Source organism: Heterodontus francisci, chromosome 26 (assembly GCF_036365525.1).
Source record: "Heterodontus francisci isolate sHetFra1 chromosome 26, sHetFra1.hap1, whole genome shotgun sequence".
Taxonomy (NCBI): Eukaryota; Metazoa; Chordata; class Chondrichthyes; order Heterodontiformes; family Heterodontidae; genus Heterodontus; species Heterodontus francisci.
In genome coordinates this window covers 21171116-21190397 of record NC_090396.1, presented here as the reverse complement: position 1 = coordinate 21190397, position 19282 = coordinate 21171116, and the positions used below count along the sequence as shown (strand labels likewise).

Below are 19282 nucleotides of genomic sequence, written 5' to 3'. Positions count from 1 at the left end.
GAATTGAACCCGGGTCGCTGGAGCTGTGAGGCTGCGGTGCTAACCACTGCGCCACTGTGCCGTTATTACATGGATGAAGTTGGGAAATGATCTTTTAATATTGGGATTTTAAGGAAAGGGTTAATACGTTTATTAGTATGGCACTGCTATTGATTTCTCTTCATATTAACATTTAGCTTCTGCCTGTTAAGTGACTGTCTCAGAAGATTGGAAGTGTAATCACAAAATGGGCTTGCTTTATTTTGGGTAACTGTTTTTAATATAAAATACAGTGAAAACCAATGGTCAGTTTAGACAGTAAACCTAATTAAAAGACATTCCCAAAGGGGAGCTTTAGTTGACAAAAAGTTATTGCATAGACACAGAACAGGAAGAGAAGCTTTCTTTGTTCACTCAACCCTTGAAAGATAAAGGGCCTGTCTGAGTAAGATAGGGAGAGTTACGTGTTAGGGAGTTCCAAGTGCAAAAATAAAATACTGTGGATGCTGGAAATTTGAACTAAAAACATAAAATGCTGGAAACACTCATCATGTTAAGCAGCATCTGTAGCGAAACAGAGTTAAACATTACAGATCAATGACCTATCAGTCGGGAGTTACAGATCTGTATGCTGCAATGGTAGGAAAATTAAATCAGTGTTGTAATATAAGCAAAATACTGCAGATGCTGGAAATCTGAAATAAAAACAAAAAATGCTGGAAATACTCAGCAGGTCTGGCAGCATCTGTGGAGAGAGAAACAGAGTTAACGTTTCAGGTCAGTTCTGATGAACGGTCACCGACCTGAAACGTTAACTCTGCTTCTCTCCACGGATGCTGGCAGACTTGCTGAGCATTTCCAGCATTTTTTGTGAAATTAGTGTTGTATTGGGTAATGCTACGGAATGTGCGAATTGTGGTCGAAAAAGGTATAAAGAGGTGTTCGAACCGATACTTTAGAATTCGGAGGTCTGACCAGCCAAGCACATTGATCTCGGGAGTGTAACATGTTTTGAATTTCCTGGCAAGCTTTCAAGGCTTTGTCATAAGTTCTGCTAAGTGTATGTTTAATTATTATCAAGAATAATTATTGTATGTTTAATACATTTGTGAATGCCTGACAGTCAATGTGGTGAAGCCTGTTATTTTGAGGAGTGACTTATAAGCAAAAACACAATCCTCGAATAGAATTGTTCAGAGTAGGGGAAGCATTACTCTATGTTCAGCCTGTGCTATCCCTGAGATGGTATTGTTTGATATTAACTATTGGGAGAAAATACAGGTGAATGGAATGCTTTTGTAGCATGGAGTTCGTCAGCACCATGAAGATAAGACACATCATTTTATTGTAATACTTTGCTGGTACTGAAAGCATTGGCTTTTTCCACACTTAATAAAATCAAACAATAATATTTATTCTGGATCTGCAAATTAAAATTGTCACCTTACCCAATCTAACTCAGAATCTCTTTCATAATGAGACCCAGCTTGCTGTCATCCCAAATTGACCCAGCCACTTCAGCCTTCCAATGTAAAACAGCAATAACTTGCAGTTAGATCGTGCCTTCAATATGGTAAACCTATTGCAAGGCACTTCACAGACGTGTTAAGCAAAATTTGACATGGATATTAGGACAAAAGCTGAGTCAAAGAGGCAGGTTTCAGGGAGTATCTTAAAGGAGGAGATAGCAGTAGAGATGTGGAAAGGTTAGAGAAACAATTGCAGAGCTTGGAGCCTCGGCAAGTGAAGGCACAGCTGCCAATGCTGGAGCAATTAAAAATAGCAAGAGTCCAGAGTGGAGATCTTAGAGAGCTGTAGGGCTAGAGGAGGTTAGAGGAGATAGGGAGGAGATAAGGCAATGGAGGGATTTAAAAACAAGGATGAGAATTTTAAAATATAACACCTTTAACGTTCCCATTTCAACCTAAGTGGAGCCCACATTTTTTTTTATTTTAGAGATACAGCACCGAAACAGGCCCTTCGGCCCGAGTCTGTGCCGACCATCAACCACCCATTTATACTAATCCTACACTAATCCCATATTCCTACAACACACCCACCTGTCCCTATATTCCCCTACCACCTACCTCTACTAGGGCAATTTACAATGGCCAATTTACCTATCAACTGCAAGTCTTTGGTGGTGGGAGGAAACCGGAGCACCTGGCGAAAACCCACGCAGACACAGGGAGAACTTGCAAATTCCACACAGGCAGTACCCAGAATTGAACCCGGGTTGCTGGAGCTGTGAGGCTGCAGTGCTAACCACTGCGCCGCCCACATTCAGCACCTGGCATCCCCACGGCTGAGTAGACAATTAAATTCTTACCAGCCCATGCTGACTGACGCTTGATCATGCTGCAAATTATGTCTACCTTCCACCTCTATACTGTCGATTTCCATAAACATAAGTAATACACAGGAAAAGCCCATCAAGCCCACCTCATCCAGGCTGCATTAGCAATGCCAACAAGCAAACCTCCCCCAACCCAACTATCACCTCTCCACCCCCCTCCCTTACTTCTCACTTCTGATCACCATCTCATTAGCCATCAACAGGCGCGACTGGATCAAATTAGGATGCGATGATCACATAACCTGCAGACACTCGTTGCTATCGCGTCACACACATGAAGAATGACACTGAAAAATTGGAGGATGACTGGTGTCAATGCATCCCATCACCTTCCCCCCACCCCACCCCCAGCAATAATTAGTCCCTTGAGGAAGAGCAGAGTAAAAAAAATTGGGTGAAAGCTTTGCAGCACATGTAGCCTGGATCAGAACTTTAGAAGGTGCGTCAGTTGCCTATTTCCTAAATCACAAGTTCTGTTTTCACCAGAAACTTTTAAACAAAAATGATGCACTTTTGAAGGAAGAATGAGGAGAGGTAATATAAACTAAATGCCACAATTTTAAAGGGAGTGCAGATACAAAGAGATCTGACAGTCCAAATACACAAATCTTTGAAGTTGGTAAGACAAGTTGAGAAAAAAATATACAGGATGATCCTTGGCCTTATAAACAGAGGCATTGAGTACAGAAGTTATGCTGGACTTCTATAAGTCATTGATTAGGCCTCGGCTGGAATATTGTGTCCAATTCGGGACAACATTTTTGGAAGAGTATAAATGACTGGAAGAGGGTGCAGAGGATATTTACTAGAATGATACCAGGGATGAAAGACTTCAGTTATGTGGAGAAACTGGGATTTTTCTCTTTAGAGCAAAGAAGGGTTCAATTCTGGGAACTGCCTGTGTGGAGTTTGCAAGTTCTCCCTGTGTCTGCGTGGGTTTTCTCCGGGTGCTCCAGTTTCCTCCCACATGCCAAAGACTTGCAGGTTGCTAGGTTAATTGGCCATTATAAATTGCCCCTAGTATAGGTAGGGAAATATAGGGACAGGTGGGGATGTGGTAGGAATATGGGATTAGTGTAGGATTAGTATAGATGGGTGGTTGATGGTCGGCACAGACTCGGTGGGCCGAAGGGCCTGTTTCAGTGCTGTATCTCTAAGGTTAAAGGGAGATTTAATATAGATGTTCAAAATTCTGAGGGGTTTTGCTGAAGAGCAGATGAGAAGAAATGTTTCCACTGGCAGGAGGAGCGGTAATCCTTGCACAGCCTTTAGCCCATAATTCACTCTCACACACCAAAGGCCTGGTCCTTGCCTAGTCTAGTGGCTAGGCACTGCATGAAGACCCTGGGGGGGTGGCGGTAGAGCGGGAGGGGGAGCGGTGGAGCTGAGAGAATTATACCTTTAAAAAAAAGGCCACTTTACAAAAAGAAAGTCCTCATTGTGCACCATTCAATCATGTTGTAGAAATATAATTAGCAACAGGGAAAGTGAGGCAGAGAACAAAATTCAACTTGTGATGTTATCAAGTGTGTAACCCTTCACCCTTTGGGCACCTGACATACAACTCTCAAAGTCCCTCTGCTAATTATTTCCAAAATATTAATAGGCCCCAGCAGCAATTTGATGCAAGGAGTCAAACAGCAACCATGAGTCAAACATTAATGAGGGCTGGGAGCCATACAAAAATTAAGCAGAGGACAGTTAGAAATTAGTATCAGGCAGATCTTACTGCCAACAGCAGTAAGAGAATCACAATTAGTTTTTCTAAGGTATGTTGAAAGTAAAAGGGTTAACTCAGCAATAAAAACAGAACATCCCAAAGCACTTCACAGCTAATAAAGTACTTGAAGTGGAGTCACTGTTATAATGTAGGAAACACACACAAGTTCCCTCAACCAACATATGATAATGATCTCTGTTTAACGTCTCGTCCGAAAGACAATGCCTCTAACAGTGCAGCACTCCCTCACTGGAGTGTGTGCTCAAGTTCCTGGAGTGGGATTTGAACCCACAACCTCCTGACTTAAAAGGTACGTGCTACCAACTGAGCCAAGGCTAACACCCTAAATGTTGCTTAACCTCCTGAGTTTCTCCAGCTTTTCTGTTATTGTTTCAGATTTCCAGCTACTGCAATATATTATTGTGTTTTTAGCATTACATGTTCCTGGTGCATCTCTGGGCTAGGGACAGCTAGCCAGAGTTCTATCTGCTGGCTCCTGCCAGCAATCTCTGCTTGCAGATGTCAGGGTAGGATTGGGCTGGGCTGAGATGCTGCCTGTGGTCGAACAGCTTGCCAATGTTCACAGACTAGGTTTGTGTTTGAAGCTTGGCATCTTGGAAACAGAAGGTGGAGAGTGAACTTAGAGGTTTTTAGAAATATGAAAGATTTTGATAAAGTAGGGAGAGAGACAGTGTTTCAACTTGCAGACAATAAAACAAGAGGCCATCAATATAAGATAGTCACCAATAAATCAAATAGGGATTTCAGAAGAAACGTCTTTACCAGAGAGAGGTGAGAATGTGGAATTCAAAACCAAAGGAAGTGGCTGAGGCAAATGATACATTTAAAAGGAAGCTGGATAATCATATGAAGGAAAAGGGAATTTGAAGCTTAATGCCGATAGAGTTAGATGGAGAAGGATGGGAGGAGGCTCAGGAAAAGCATAAACACCAGCATGTACTGTTCCCGAGTTGTATATTCTGTGTAATTTGTGCAAGGTATCGAAGGATGACTTACATTCTTGTGACCGCAGCATCCCCTCCCCACACTTACCCCCCTGTCCCCAAGATGGGGTGGTGACTTTGAGACAATTCGGAGTATTTAGATCAATTTGTGCCTTTCCAGGTACTCCACCTGGAAACTACTGACAGCAGTGGAGGCTCTGCCAGTCTGTCCAATTGTCCACTCCCAATCCTCACCTTGGCTCAGTGCTGCATCTGACAACTGACTGCGAAGGTCAGCTTGCTGTGGGCAAGCACTATGGAGGAGACAAGAATCAAGCCCCAACTGAGTTTGATTCTTAGCGGACAGAAGGCATCATAAACCAGTCACTTGCCCCTGACAGGGTGTGACAGTTCCATTTACCTATCTTGATCCAGTACAGATGACAAGCTCTTTATAGAAAGTCTCAAGGCTTACTCGACACTCTGATCCCACCCAGGCTAGTCTGCCATTCATTTAATTCGTAGGTTGACATTTCATTCCCAACTACCAGTTCCCCAAAGGCAGCATCAGGAGCAACTCTTCATAACCGTGAATAAGAAAGGAGACATGTGCATTAGCTCAGGTTACAACACAGGAGCAAATGAGCTTCTATGTCAGTATATTTGATGCCGTGTATGTAACCTGACCTGATGCATGTGCCTACTCTCTCCTTTTGTGGTTATGTGAAGTTTCTTGGTAATGTTTGGCCTGGGCAGCTGCAGACGTACCAAGTCACTGAAACAAAGAACTCGTATTTATCCAATGCCTTTCAAGACATTCAAAAGTGCTTTACAGCCAATGAAGTACTTTATGAAGTTGTAATGTAGGAAAATGCAGCAGCTAATTTGCACACAGCAAGGTCCCCAAAGAACAATGTGAAAATGGCCAGATAATCTGTTTTAATGATGTTGGTTTAGGACACTGGTGAGAACCTCCCATGCTCCACTTCAAAATAGCACCGTGGGATGTTTTACGTTCACCTCATAGGGTAGACAGGACCTCAATTTAGTGTCTCATCCGACAGGCAGCACCTCTGACAATGCAGAACTCCCTCAGTACGACACTGGAGTGTCAGCCTGGATTTTGTGCTCAAGTTGGGTAGGGCTTGAACCCACAACCTACAGACTCGGAGGCGAGCGTGCTACCCACTCAGCCACAGCTGATGCCATTTTTTTGATTCTCTGTGCAACTTTCCGCATTGCTGCGAACACACGATATCAGAACAAGTTTGAAACAGAACATCACTGCGAGTTAAACTGTGAGAAGAGAGGACACAGGCTCAATCCCTCGAAAGGCAAACCTAGAATGGTTTCAAGTTTGATAACACAGAAGTATAAGGTGGATGTCTGGGTATTTTTATTGGAGTCAAAAACCCTGCGACACAGCTGGGGGAGGGGTGGGTGCGGTTGTAGTTACCCAGCTGGATGAACTGGAATACACGGTATGGCATTCCTCCTCATATCATGGGATCAATCTCCAAGTCCTGTGTCCCATGTCTCCAACATATTAAAGAAAGCCAGTTGAAATAGGGAAAGCATTTTATTAGAAATAATCCTTTAATAAAACTGTTGAAATATTCTTGCTTTAATTCATTAAAATCTTTAGTGTCTTTCCCAATCTCTTGTGAATTATAAAATGGTAACCGATTCTAGCCTGATCTGTAGTCATTTATGAAATGAATCTAACCCAAGTTATAGTGATTTTTAAAATGATTAATTCTAACCTGATCTCGTGATTTATAAAATGTTCAATGATTCTACCTCATCTGCAGCAATTTTTAAAATGGGTACTCATTCTAACCCAATCTCTTGTGATTTATAAAATCTTGCTTGATCCTTGCCTGATCAAAGTGTTTTATTGTAAATGAACCACCTATTGCCATTACAACAGCTTTTGCTGCCATCTGCTGGTTTATATAACAATATACAACAAAATCCCGGATCAGTCTGTGGTAATGTGGTTGGTGGCGCATTACACTTCTGGAGGAGACAATGGTGGAAATGTCAGTATAGGAGGAGGCTATTCGGCCCATCGTGTATATGGTGCTGCTAGCCTCTCCACTAGAACTATCTAATCCCATCTCCCTGCTTTTTCCTGTAGCCTTTCAAATTTTTTCTTCTTAAAGTGCTTATCCAATTCCCTCCTAAATTATGGGACCACAAGATGCACCACAGGATGAGAGCTCATGTGGCTTGTGTCCAGGTAATGCATGTGGTGTGAGCTAGACACTGGTGAAAACAGAGAGCCAGAGGATGAATGCTTTTAACAGCTCCCATGGCACCATTCAAGGAAAAGCAGGGAGTTCTGGCCAACGCTTCGCATTCATCGTAAACCACCAACAAATTCATTGGTCATTCACCTTATTGCTGTTCATGGGATTCTGCAGTATACAAAATAGTTGCCATATTTCCTAACATAGCAGTCACTGCACTTTAACAGGTACAACGGGTAATGTAGTGGTTATGTTACTGGACTAGTAACTCAGAGACCTGGACTAATAATCCAAAGAACCTGGACCTCCGTTCATAAGTTTATTTGTTTAGAGATACAGCACTGAAACAGGCCCTTCGGCCCACCGAGTCTGTGCCGACCATCAACCACCCATTTATACTAATCCTACACTAATCCCATATTCCTACCACATCCCCACCTGTCCCTATATTTCCCTACCACCTACCTATACTAGGGGCAATGAAGTTAGTCATTACCGGCTGACTCAGGGCTCAGGAACATAAAGAAAGAAAGATGCACATTTATATAGTACCTTTTACTTCCTCAGGATGTGCCTAAGCATTTCACAACCAACGAAAAACCTTTGACTTATAGCCACTATTGCACTATAGGAAATGTGACAGCCAATTTGCACACAGCAAGCTCCCACAAACAGCAATGTGATAATGATAATCTGCTTTATTGATGTCAGTTGAGGGATAAGGATGAACTAGGAAACTGGGAAGAACTCCCTTGCACTTCTTGGAAAAATGCCATCCAATCATTTACATGCAGCACTTCCTCAGTATTACGCTGAAGCATCAGCCTGGATTTTAAGTCTCTGGAGTGGGACTTGAACCCACGAGCTTCTGACTTAAAGGCGCGAGCGTTACCACTGAGCTCGAGCTGACACTAGTAATGGGCATGAGCCCTTCTTTAAGAAATTAAACATTTAATATCAGTTCTCATTATTTTCCATCAAACTGATAAAGCTGGTAATGAGCTAGGATCTTTCTGCCTGTGCAAATACATTATACATTCTTACTTTACTATGCAAGCCTTTGGCATTGAATAGAATAACACTCTCAGTTACTGAAATGGTTGTCGGGTAACTTACAATGCAAGGCAGCATGTGAATATGATAAAGCATGCTGAAAAATCATTTATTTTCTTCCTTTGCGAGCTTTTGATCACTGAGTATCTAATTCAGCTGACAAAATGTCATTTTTTTTTTAAGTTTTTGTGCTCCTCAAGGTGATGGATGTTAGCACTGGGAGAACAGAACACTTCCAAATTCGAGGGTCTGGATTCGTTATCTAGTGCTCTTGGGTTAGGTCTGTCACAGATTTGATGTAGAGTAAGACTCCAACCCACTGCCCCATCAAGCATTCCTGGGTCAGAGTAAAACTCCTTCTATCCCCTTTGTTGAATCATGTAAAAAGAGGCCATTCAACCCATTGCGCCTGTGTTGGCTTTTTGAAGGAGCAAATCGATTGGTCCTACTTCCCTGCTCTTTGTCCACAACCCTGCAAATTTCTCCCCTTTCAATATTTATCCATATCCCTTTTGAATGTTACTGAGTCTGCTTCCACTACACTTTCAGGCAGTGCATTCCAGATCATCAAAACTCACTACGTAATTTCTCTTTTCCTCTCATCTCCTCTGGTTCTTCTGCCAAATAGCTTAAATCTGTGTCCTCTGGTTTTCGACCCTCCTGCTAGTGCAAACATTTTCTCCCTATTTACTCTATCAAAACTCTTCATAATTTTCAACACCTCTATTAAATCTCTGCTCTAAGGAGAGCACTGCAGCTTCTCTAGTCTCTCTATCTTTTCTGTCAAGCACTCCAAATCAGGGAGAGTACAGGTTGGGTGCAGAGTAAAGTTGCCTCAACATTTTTTCTTTCAAGCATTCCCAGACCAGGTGCAGCAATTGTAAGGTACAGAGTAAGACTCCCTCTAATTCCTACCTTCAGCTCAGAAGAGTACTCCTGATGTGCCTATGTGACCTTTAAGCATTTTCTACATCAACCACCCTACAGTCTCTTAATCTGACAGATATTGCACCAGTTTAATGCTATGAGAAGATGGTCAAAAGGAGCTGAAGTGAGACTGACTGACTCATCTCATGTTGGATCCATATCGTCAGCAACTATCTTAGAAGTGTGGGCTGGATTGGAACCCAGGGCTTAGAGGTGAAAGTCAATTGCACCAGCCAGTTCTTACTTAAATGCAGTCAGCCATGGTAGCATACTGTCAGGCAAACCCAACCTGCCAAGACTGAGGCACACATTATTTCACCATTAAAACTTTAAAAATTGCAATTTCTGACTGGAAGGAGATTTGCATAGTACCAGACAATGTGGAAACAAAGGGAGCCAATCCCTGTTCCTCCAATACACAGAAGTGGTCAGACCAGTTTTGGTGACATGAATGACTGGCTGTTGCAGAGTTTTTGAATGCCCAAACAAAGGAATTGCCAGACAGAACGCCATGTGCTCATGGACTGAGAAGATCTCCTCAGCCTGCCTGTCTCCTGTCTGCCTGGTTCATCTTTTCCCACGGAACTGAATCTCGTGAAAACACGTGAAACTCAAAGAGAGAAGGGTTTGCCAGGTGAACAAAGGTTTAAGATGATTACTGGGCCCCAACGAATTGCAAGACCATAGCTTCAATCAAGGACTACAGCAAGCTCAAGAAACAGTAACAAGATATTGCCTCAAACTGTTCTACTTATCGTTTCTTCTGCTCTTTTCTATTCTCATCTGCATGTTTATATCACATGTGCATGCTAGCGTGAGCGCGTCCTATATCCATAGGCGTGCACCGTATAAGAGTTTAAGTTTAAGGTTTTAATAAATTTCCTCTTTCTGCTTTAAACCAAAGAAAGCCTGTTTGTGCTCAGTTCTTTGCCTTATAATTGGAAACTGTGAACACGGATTCACAAAAAGGGGAGCTCAAAACACAGTGTGTGTAAAATTAAACCCTGTTACAATAAGACCAGGTAAAGACAGCCAAAGACCCCTAGACACATTGCTCACCTGGTCGTAACAATACTCACTTCTGAGTTAGGAGGTCTTGGGTTCAAGCCCTCCTCCAGGCACCTGAGCACACTAATTCAGGCTGACTCAGGGAGTGCTGCATTGTCAGAGGTGCTGTTTTTCTCTCAAGGGGAAATAAAAGATCCCAAGGCAAGAATCTAAGAAGAGCCACAGAGTTCTCCCGGTATCCCAGTCAACCTTGATCACCTCACACAACATCACTAAAAATAGTTCATCTGGTCATGGATCTCATTGTTGTTTGTGGGACCTTGCTGTCTGCAGAAGTAATTTATTGGCTGTGAAATGCTCTGGACAGAAAGATACCATATAAATGTAAGTTGTTCCTTTCTCAAAATTGTGTAAAATGTAGAAAATATTGGCATATCGGTGCATGCAATTTTTTGTTGTTCCTATGCTGTATTAATACATTTCTTTCATAAGAGTTATCTAGTCGCTTGTGATAGAAATAGTAATATAGGTACAGTTTCAAACAGAAGACCTCTCATCTGTCCACCATAGCCTCGTGGTACGTTTCTAAATAACACTGAATCCCACTTGTTGACAAGAACCACCTTGTTCCTTCTTGAAACCCATGAAGGTTTCTTGTTTCACCACCTATGCCAGTAATTGTCTCCACTGCAACTCATGCATACAGCGTTTATACAATGTTTTACATAGCTTACCATGCTAAAATATTTTAAAATTTCTGCCTTCCTCCAATTCCAGCCTTTTGCCGTTCCCGATTTCCTTCGCCCTAGCATTGATGGCAGTGCCTCCAGCCGTCTACGCTCTAGGCTCTGAAATTCCCTCCATAAACCTCTGGGTCTCTCTACTTCTCTCCCCTCTTTTAAAATACTCCTTAAAATCTGCCCTCTTCACCCAAGCTTTTGGTCATCTGCCCTAATATCTCTTTCTGCGGTTTGGTGTCAAATTTTGTTTGATAACGCTCCTTTGAAGGACCTTGGGACATTTTGCTATATTAGAGGTGTTATGTAAACACAGGTGGATATTGCTGCTGTAAAAAGCTTCACATGAAGAAGAGTGCCGTTACTGCTATTATGTAGGCAAATTTAATAACAACATTCCACAAACTGCCATGAGGTGAATGACCAGTTCATCCGGGTTTGCTTTTGCAGGGGAAATGGGCTGTCAGTTGAGGGAGGAATGTCTCCCCAGTTCCCAGAGAACTCCCAGTCCTTCTTCATCTCTGCCCCCAATTGTTAAGTTGCTCACACAGTAATTAAAACTGAAGAGAAGAGATAAAGCGTTTGATTCGAAAATCTCATTATGAGATTACAACTGAAGGGATCGGAATAACTATCCTTTGTTGAGCTCTGTTACGGAGAAGGATTTGCCATATGATAATCAACCTCATTTCTGTGTTTTTTTTAATGTAACTAGCAGAATCTGCAATAAGTCTTTTCTTTGTGTATGTGTGTCCTGGAATCTCTTAACGTCCTTCTGAAGACATCCTTCTGATAGCAAAGTGGTCCAGAAACGCAAGTTCAATTCTCACCAATGCAACTGGGGAATTTAAATATAGTTAATTTAATAAAAATGGAATAAAAAGTGAGTCTGAGTAATGGTGACCATGAAACTACCTGATTGTCGTAAAAAACCATTTGGTTCACTAACGTCCTTTAGGGAAGGAAAGCCATTGTCCAGACGTCCTTACCCTGACTCCAGACCCACAGCAATGTGGTTGACTCTTAATAGTCCTCTGAAATGGTCCAGTAAGAAACTCAACCACTACAAAAAGCTATACTCCACACGGACTTCAAGAAGGTAGCTCACCACCACTTTCTCAAAGACGCTCACAGACCATGAATAAATAAAAGAGACTGACCAGCTCTCGGTTTCACCCTTCATCTGAAGGACAACACCTATAAACAGGATATGGCCATTCAGCCCATCAAGCCTGTTCCGTCATTCAATCGAATCATGGCTGATCTGTACCTCAACACCACTAACCCTCCTTTGCTGTATATCCCTTAACACCCTTATCTAACAAAAATCTGTCTGAGTCTTGAAAGCTCCAACTGAAACCCAGCATCCACAGCTTCCTGAGGGAGGGTGTTCCAGACTTCCACTCCCCTTCGTGTGAATAAGTGCTTCCTGATATCACATCCCAAATGGCCTAGTTCTAATTTTAAAATTATGTCCCTTCTTACCATGCAGCACTCCCTCGGTACTGCACTCAAGCGTCAGCCTAGATTGGGCACTGTCAAGACACTCGGATCCACAATCGTCCGACCCAGGTGAGCGTGCTGCTAACTGAGGCCAGGCCAACACACACTCAATAAAGTATATGCTGCATATTCTGCTAGTTATATAATAGAAGATAAAATGAGGTTGATCATCATTTGCCAAATCCTTCTCTGTAAGAGAGCTCAACAAAAGATAATTATTCCGAATCCTAGTCGTAATTGCATAATGAAATTTTCAAGCCAAATGCTTTATCTCTTCTCTACAGTTTTAATTAGTGTGTGAGCAACTTAACAACTAGGAGCTGAATGGAAAAGACAGACATGACAATCCAAGCTCCTGTTTAAGAAAATCTTATCTCTGAAGGCTTATGCTAACCTAAAACTGTCAACACGCTTTAGTTTTTTGGCAGTAAACATCTCAGTACCATTGTAATTTGGAATGTAGACAAGTTACAGAGTTGCCCCTAGGGATAAAGATCTGTAGCTTAGCAGTATTTAAAGCTTACAGAACAGCAGTCACTACACGCCAAACTATCTCATTCTTCATGCAGCATTTCGAGATGTTTCTGAGAGGTGATAAAGCTGTTCTTACAATTCTAAAGGCACTAGATAATGTGGATCGTGACAGGCTATTTCACCTTGTCCAGAACAGTCGAACCCAAGGAGAGAGCGAGTGCTTGAAGCGAGTAATTTCAAAACTAATTTGTGGAAATACAAGCCCCAATATTTAAGGGGAGGCGGGGAGGGAGCTTTGGGAAACAGTGCATAGGTCAGGATCACGGAGGTGCTGCCAAACGTAATGGCAGGTCATTATAATTTTTTTCTTCCATTTCGTACTCAGCAGTGGGCCCAAATGATAAGCTGGCCAGTTATTGGGCGGGAAAACCAGCGGCAGGAGGCCACAGCCGAGCACTCTTAAGGATGGCCCATAGCAATTGGGACAGGGGAGGGAGTAAGAGATTGGTGCTGGTGGGGGGTGGGGGGGGGGGGGGGGCGGGCGGTGGGTGGAAATTCGACTTCGACTGCGATTGTGGGAGGGAGCAAAGGGGAGACCGAAAAATTCCTCGAGTGTGGGAGCACTCCTGCCCCTCCTGTCCCACAAGGAGTGCTGTTAAAGGCACAGTGGTGCAGTGATTAGCACCACAGCCTCACAGCTCCAGCGACCGGGTTTGGTTCTGGGTACTGCCTATGCGGAGTTTGCAAGTTTTCCCTGTGACCGCGTGGGTTTCCGCCGGGTGCTCCGGTTTCCTCCCACATGCCAAAGACTTGCGGGTCAATAGGTAAATTGGCCATTGTAAAAATTTCCCCTAGTGCAGGTAGGTGTTAGGAGAATTGAGGGAAGGTGGGGATGTGAGAGGGAAATGGGATTACTGAAGGATTAGTATAAATGAGTGTTTGATGGCCGGTGTGGACTCGTTGGGCCGAAGGGCCTGTTTCGGTGCTGTATCTCTCTATGACTCGAAAGGCACTTAACCTCGAGCACACAGCTCTCGCCTTCTTTTTGTTGCCAGGTTTCCAAAGCCCTGTTAAATTTAAATCAAGCTACCAATTGTACCATGGTCACCTGGTTTAAAAATGTTAACTAAGTATCCCACCTCTCGCACAACACAAAACCCGCTACCATGAAAACACAACGGGTGTGTATGCAACTGTTTGGGGACGCATTCCCCATTTATTTTTAATCTCCCCCAACCCTTCTCTGCCCATCATGGGGTGAGGGTAAATATCGAGGTCATGATTTCAATTAGCAAATGGTCAATCTATGCTAAAGGATCCCTTGGGAGACGGTGGAAGTATTTAGTATTGATTTAAATTCAAATTAGATGGGATACAGTATGAGTCATTTGAGACGTGACGTGGTAAGGGTAGCGGGTTTGGGGAGAATAGATAACTGGACCTACGGTTCCCAAAGCTCTCCAGCACTGGGGGTTTGTTCACTTCATGTCTGGGTCTGTTGTAGACTAATTGATGGAGAATGAATGCTATAATTAGTCAACAACTCCATTGTCACTGTATCATGCAACTACCAGGATAGTATAAGTTAAACGAGGTAGACCTCGGTCTTCTCTCATTCAGCAATTTTGATGTTTCTGTGACTTGATAAGACATTATATAAATGCCAAGTTTTCTTTTCACAATATTCAGACAGGATGTTCAACCACAGGTGGCCTCAATATTACTGGGTGCCAATGTCCCAATGTCAACATAGCAGCGGAAGTGGGTTTGTGCCTATGGAAAACGGAGAGTTGCCGATTTCAGCTGGGCCATCGAAGAGAGTCGCTGATTGGGAGCTTCTGGACAGGAAGGAAGGAAAAGCAAACAAAACACCAGTGTGAGTCATTCCAGGACACTCCAACATTTCCTGTACCGCTTTACTAGGTTACACCTCAGAATGCAACGAATGGTACACAGTTTCGGCAGGTAAGAATGGAACCTAAGGATAGGACCAATTATTACAAATAGGCAAATTATCAGTAAAATACAATGCAAATGTAAAGATGGGCTGATTTTTCTAACACAGTTGGCTACTTCAAATGAGAAAAGACTACATCTCATACTCCATGGTCACATGTCACAAACATCAACTCTTTGGGTAACAAGAGTTGCAAACAACAGGATGTATTTTCTATTTCATCAATATCACTATGGCCATTGCTCCTCTGAGCTTTATTTTTTTTTCTCAATAGACCCAATAAAAGCCATCCTACGTACTCTGATCAGCTGTGGCTCCATTGATAGCATTCTCACCCAGTGTCAGTGTTCAAGCCCCACTCCACAGACTTGAACACAAAATCTAGGCTGGCACTTCAGTGCAGTACTGAGTGAGTGCTGCACTGTCAGAGATTCCATCTTTCAGATGAGATGTTAAACTGAGGCCCCGTCTGCCTTCTCAGGTGGATGCGAAAGATCCCAAGGCACTATTTCAAAGAGAAGGGAATTCTCCCAGTGCCTGGCCAATCTTTCTCCTCATCCAACATCACTAAAGCAGATTATCCAGTCATTATTCCATTGCTGTGTGCAAATTGGCTGCTCCATTTCCTACATTACAACAGTGACTACATTTCAAAAGTACTTCACTGGCTGCTTCTGGATTATATGGCATCCTGCAACTTCGCCATCTTTTTATCTTGCAACTGACTCTATTCACCTCCTGGAGCCTCATTACTATGAAAATACCTCCATTAGTGTGCCCTCTTATACTCTACCCTTAAACAGCTCCTGGATGTCACTCACTACACCTGTCTCCAAATTCAGGCAACAGCTCTTTGATGCTTCATGCTGATTCCATCCTACCTTTTTCATCATTATTCCACCATGGGACAGCTTACTTTAACTCTGGGATCCTTCCTATTATCTCCATCTATTTCCTATTCTCATTTACTATCATGTTTTTATGTACCCTAGTTTTTATGTAACTAGACCTATGTAACTTCAGTTCTCCCCAAGTCCATTCACGTGCACATTTTGGCTGCCGCTCCAGACCCAAGCCCATCAATCTATTTCCATTTTTGCTCTTTCTCTTTAACTTCTTTTCTCTTTACCCCTCCTAGACTCTCTTCTATTGTCATGCCTCCTTTCACTTCTCCACTCTCAAATGCTCTGCCCTCCCAATTCCCTACCCCAATTGCTGAGTGCTCCTCAACTTTCCAGCTCTCTCCGTACAAGGCTTGACTCCCTATTATTTAAATATACAGCTTCCCTTTCTGCCTCGCTTAGCATCCTCCGATGGACTCATCGAGGCACTCGGGCGCTGGCTCATTATGAGCAGCAATCCCAATTGCCCCATCCCACTCTGTCATCGACCTTCCTTCCTGCCCAATGCACCTATTGGGGGCTAATCTTGCCAATCTCTTTCCTGTCCAACTCGCCCCCTCCATTACTGACCAAGTGGACTCTGCTAGATCAGCTCTCACCACCCCTCTATGCACCTCCCTCCAGAATGTCCATTTACTTGCGAACAAGGTCCTTGCCATCGATGAATATATTGTGGATTATTGCATCACCATCATGGCCCTAACGGAAACCAGGCTGAGGATGATGACACCTTGCCCCTTTAATAAAGCCTCCCACCTGGCTATATCCCCCACCAAGACTGTCGCAATGGCAATGTGGTGCTTATCACCAAATCACACCTTGGCCTAACCCCCCTACTCCTCTGGCATTTTCTCCTCCTTTGAACATATCACCTTGTTCCACCCCTCTCACCTCTCATTTAAAATGTTCATCCTCTGCTGCCCTCCCAAGTACAATAGAAATTTTATCACCAAGATATCTTCACTGCTTTCCTCCCTCAGCCTCTGTATCATCCAACTTCTCAACCTCGGTGATTTCAATCTCCATCACAACTCAACATGTTCTCTCTCCTCCGAGTTCACAGCCCTTTTATCTTCCCTAAATCTCCCTCTGCATGTAAACTCCCCAACCCATATTCACGGCCAACGGCCCGATCTTGCCATCTCACGTGGTCTTGCTAGTCCCATCGTATCAATTACAGATAAGGCCATCTCTGATCACTTCCTTGTATCACTCTCCACCTACATCCCCCTTCCACACCCCAACTCTACCTCATTCTGTATCCATTTCTGTAAAAAACCATCTCCCTATTCACCTACAACTGCACTTTCAAAATCCCAACTGTCTAGCCTTTGGCCCTCCATTCACCACAACATTTCCGCAGCTACTGATTTGCTCAACTGCATCCTCACCCCCACTATTGATGCCCTAGTCCCCAATAAAAAGATCAGTCTCTCTCACCCTGGCTGTTACCCCTGGTATGGCCCTCATCTCCGCTCCTTTTAGTCCAAGTGATGCAGACTTGACAGTATATGGCGGACAACTGGTTTAACCATCCACTGCCAGATCTGGCTCCACTTAAAACAATATCAGGTCCTGCCGTCGTCTGCTAAACTGTTCACTATGCCAGGATCATCCAAAGATAACCCCGACTTCTTTTTTCTAATGCCAACTATCTTCTTAAACCTCTTTCCCCTGACCCCTCCACCCTCACCTCCAACAATAAGTGTGAGGAGCTCATGGACTTCTCTGTCATGAAGATCAAGACCATCCAATCAGCTGCCTCTGCCACACCCCTCCCTTCCACAAGTCAAACATCCTCAAATGCTCCCCCTGACCTAGCCCTGAACTGGCATCTTTCTCTAGTTTCTCTCCTATCTCCCCTCATGCCCTCTCTGAGATCTTGCTCCTGAGACCCACCTTCTGCTACCTCAACCCTATTGCCACTAAACTGATCACCCAACTTCCCTCCTGGTCCCCATGTTAACCGATATTGTAAATGGTTCTGTCTGTTCAGGTGTTGCCCATCTCTCCTTTAAATCTGCCGTCATCAACCCTCTCCTCAAGAAAACAATCCTTCACCCCACTACCCTTGCCAACTACCGTCCCATCTCCAACCTCCCTTTCCTCTCTGAAGTCCTTGAATATGTTGTCACCTCCTGAATCTGTTCCCATCTTTCCCAGAACTCTATGTTTGAATCCCTCCAATCAGGTTTCCGCCACAGTATTGAAACAGTTCTTATAAAAGTCATAAATGACATCCTATGTGACTGTGACAAAGGTAAACGTTCCCTCCTTGTCCTTCTCGACCTGTCTGTAGCCTTTGACACGGTTGTCCACACCCTTCTCCTCTAACACCTCTCCTCTGTCATCCAGCAAGGTGGGGCTGCTCTCACCTGGTTCCATTCTTATCTATCTGATCATAGCCAGAGAATCACTTGCAATGGCTTCTCTTCCTGCTCCTGCACCCCTACCTCTGGTGTCCCCCAAGGATCTATCCTTGGCCCCCTCCTATTTCTCATCTACATGCTGCCCCTCAGCAACATCAACTGAAAGCATGGCATTAGTTTTCACATGTACGCTGATGACATCCAGTTCTACCTCACCACCACCTCTCTCATCTCCTCCACTGTTGCTAACTTATCAGACTGCTTATCCGACATCCAGTACTGGATGAGCAGAAATTTCCTCCAGTTAAATTTTGGGAAGAATGAAGCCACTGTTTTCAGTCCCCACTCCAAATTCCGCTGCTTAACTACCGACTCCATTCTCCTCCTTGGCAGTCTTGTTCGCAACCTTGGTTTCACATTTGACCCCGAGCTGAGCTTCCAACCTCATGGCTGAAATTTTACACTTCACAAGAGCGGGCTAGAGGCAGGTGGGGGGGGTGGGGGACATAAAATTGAGTGGAAGTCCTGGGGGGTGTGGGGCATTCCCGTCCCTGCTGAAATTTTACGAGCGGCGGTAGAGGTGACAAATGGGCTGCCTGTCCCAGGCCAATTAAGGCCCTTAAGCGACCAATTAATTGCCACTAATGGCCTCCTCCTGCTGCCACTGGCTCAGTAGTTCAGAAGGCCGCCCAGTAAAACCTGGTGGCCTGCTTTTGGGCTGTAGGAGGGCCCTCTGATTGGACACCCTGTGCCCGACAAAGGATCCTCCCCTTGGCACAAGCTGTCCCCAATGGAGCACCTCCCCTCCCCCACCTCGCCACAGCCCAGCCAACTGCCCCCAGCGAGGCCCCTCACACTTACCTGCATTCCAGGGCCTCGTCCATGTTGCTAGTCCTGGCTGGATGCAGTTCCAGTAGTGGCCACCACTCCCAGTGGCGCTGCAGGGACTGAGGAGTTGCCAGCCCGCTGATTGGCAGCAATTGTTGGAGGCAGGACTTCCTGCCTCAGAGGGGGGGGGGGGGGGGGGGGGAAGTCATATCTGAGGCCAATTAAGGGCCCAGGCCACGCAAAATCACGACATAGCTTCCAGGCCCGGCGGAG

The 19282-nt window shown here is 44.1% G+C and overlaps 1 protein-coding gene and 1 long non-coding RNA gene across 3 annotated transcripts in view; one reads left to right on the top strand and one right to left on the bottom strand.

The window, feature by feature from the left end:
* Positions 1-19282, bottom strand: part of spata20 (spermatogenesis associated 20) — a 452991-nt gene that overhangs the window by 319072 nt on the left and 114637 nt on the right. The gene's annotated exons all lie outside the window — the stretch shown is intronic.
* LOC137384220 (uncharacterized) overlaps positions 4248-19282 on the top strand; it is a 32013-nt gene continuing 16978 nt past the window's right edge. The window contains exons 1-2 of the long non-coding RNA XR_010977542.1: positions 4248-4365; positions 14643-14918. This is a non-coding gene — a long non-coding RNA (uncharacterized lncRNA). The remainder of the gene's footprint in view (positions 4366-14642; positions 14919-19282) is intronic.